General features: G+C 41.0%; 1 long non-coding RNA gene across 2 annotated transcripts; it reads right to left on the reverse strand.

Annotated features, from left to right (window-relative positions):
- Window positions 1-255: 255 nt before the first annotated feature.
- Window positions 256-2,549, reverse strand: LOC125515828 (uncharacterized). 2 transcript variants are annotated; one of them, XR_007287139.2, is made up of 4 exons: window positions 2,458-2,549; window positions 2,190-2,354; window positions 1,370-1,442; window positions 256-592 (listed from the first exon to the last, which is right to left on the reverse strand). It is a non-coding gene; the product is annotated as an uncharacterized LOC125515828 (long non-coding RNA). The 2 variants fall into 2 exon arrangements; XR_007287138.2 differs by lacking the exon at window positions 1,370-1,442.
- Between the last annotated feature and the right edge of the window lie 231 nt (window positions 2,550-2,780).

Below are 2,780 nucleotides of genomic sequence, written 5' to 3' on the forward strand. Positions count from 1 at the left end.
GTTAGATGTCAAATAGACTTTTGCACTAACCACCTTCATTTTTCGTGTCCAAACGTTTGGTTCTTAGTAAATAGTATTGTCATATCTCCCATGTTCATTCCTGCTCTCTGCCTCTGCGCATACGTATTGGATGTCAAAGACATTTGAGTAAATGACAAAGTTAAACCAGCCGGGCAAACAGGAGTATCACAGCTCACATGCACTAATATGTGAGTACGTTTAAGTTGAAGCATGTCAGGAACAGAAAATTGGGTATACGTTAAAATGGACCATTATAGGCACATAATGCTTGACTGCATGTCAAACTGGTCTATCCACGCACATTTTTTTAGTACATGTCAAACTGGAACATACCGGGCATAACACAAGAAGACATTCAAATTGAGCTATCAATAACCTGACAAGATCAACAAGAATTGCTAGCGAAAATTGCTTCAACTTTCGTACATGGCGGGCTATGCTAAGTCTCAAGGACTATGATAATCATCACTGAGCAAGCATTGCCATTAAGAACTAGATCGACGTTGCTATCTTGATGGCACACAATAGTTGCCTCTAGATGAAGTGCTTCTTGTTCATCGAGCTTCTTGTCCTGGGAGAGATCATATGTAACAAGTACGATTCAGTTAGTGCAAGTCCATCTATGTGTCATACATTCATACTTAAAACTTTGTAATCATGAGTTGAGCAAATAAATATGCATCAACAAGACCACCTGACGGTGTGTTGCACATACCACACGGAACGAAAAATAGAAAAGAAATCACATTCATCACAAAAGACAAACTAAAATATGTTTCTATACTGCAATTGGTAGACAAACCAAATGTTTTGTGGATAATCCTAACTTACCAATAATGAAAATTTTATATAAATAATACTTGTACAGTAAAAATCACTCTAATGCATTCTAGAGATGCGCAACAACCGGCTGAATTAGGGAATACAGTTATTTACATAATTATCCTATTAGAAATCCATCCTTTATAAAACTTGGCATTTTCAAATAGCCTATCGTATGTACAAATAAAAAAATATATCGTATGATAAAATGATGTGTCAAACCCTTGAAACCATTGGACATTTTAATCACTCAAAACTGGTCATGAACCTACCAACTTGGTTCTCCAGAGTACTTAATAGTGAAACAGAAGCAAAATAGACTTTCAAACCACCACAAACAGTAGCAATACATAATGAAATGAAGTTACTAATATGCATCATTCACACATGAGCAGGTTTGACATGAACAAGTACAAGAAAATAGAACTGTAGAGATGCGGCAAAAATCAACTAGCTAATAAAATTAAGATCGAGCACAAATGTACTAGCTAAATCAAGTTAGCATCTATTTATCAGAGAAATTAACCATCGTGTTGACGCCTTGTAGATTTGCACCACGGCACACAGGTTGGTTCGGAAGGAGCCGAGGAGCCCACCACCTATGGCAACAGTCTGTGTGTCAGAATATATACTAGGACACTTCCAATTGTTGACTCTTAGTATTCGATGCACAAATTGTTGACCCTCAATGTCAACATCTTTGGGAATCATAATTCATATATTCTAGGACACTTCTTATTCTCTGTTAAACTGGAGCAATTTCAACGATGAATCATATATATGTGAATCAGGATTTTGATATGCTGATAATTATACAAATTTCATTTTACTTTTTGCCTAGCAGAATCAATTTACTTTCTTTCCAACTTTTCATGCTATTGGCTTTGGCTGTGTTCGGCAACCCTCTGCTCCTTCGCTACGGAGCAGAGCGCGCGGAGCACCCTGCTAGCAGCTCGCCGAAATATAGCTGCATCCCCCTCCGCTCCACAGCGGAGTTGCAGAGCCGAGGAATCCTGAGCAGCTCCTTTGTATACGGAACTGCGAGTATTAATATTTTTTGTGAATTATATGCTAAACTGCAAGACGCTGAAATTAGCTGACTGCATTCAATCTTCCAACTTGATTCTCCATATTACTTATGAGTGAAACAAAACTTCCAAATTAGAGTACCAAAACGCTAGTACAGTAGCAATACACCATCAAATCCAAGTTAGTGTGCATCATTCACTGAGAAGATTTGACATGAACAAAAAATAGAACTAGAGAGATGCAGCATAAATCTACTCGATAGTAAAATTGGGATGTATCACAAATTCACTAGCAAATAAAAGTTAGCATCTATTTACCAGGAAAATGAACCACCTCGTCGCACGGGCTGGAGGGGAAGGAGCCGAGGAAACCACCACTGGCTAGCCGCCGACGTGGGGGAGGAGGGCGCTAGCTGTTACTGGAGAGAGGAGGCGACGAACCAACCGATGTCGGAAGCTTCAGAAGGGAATCTGCAACGGAAGCTGCGGGGCGGAGGTTAGTTGGTGATGGGCTCCGATCTGGTCCGCCTCAAACTGAGCCGCCAGCCACAAAACGTCAAGGGGCCATCGGGAGAAGGAGCATCACCTCTACCAGGAGTGCTCACCCAACTTGGAGTAGGGATCTGCCCTCGGAGAAGATTTGGTTCGTGCGCTGCCTCCACGGGATTTGGGTCAACAAGGAGGGGCACCGGGACGAAATTAGCTATCAGGGAGGGACTTTTTTGCAAATTTCACGCACAGACCGCCTCACCCGAATCTGAGCCATCAATCTCCCATCCAATGGAACAGATCAGTTTTTTCTATTTTTGCACCACAACCTGCTTTTCTATTGTAGTCGCTCCCCTTGAGAAATATCAACTTCGATTTTGATATTGTGACAGACTCAACAGGTGCCGTCTGTAGAATAGG

Source organism: Triticum urartu, chromosome 6A (genome assembly GCF_056163025.1).
Source record: "Triticum urartu cultivar PI428250 chromosome 6A, HENAU_Tu73, whole genome shotgun sequence".
NCBI classification, from domain to species: domain Eukaryota; kingdom Viridiplantae; phylum Streptophyta; class Magnoliopsida; order Poales; family Poaceae; genus Triticum; species Triticum urartu.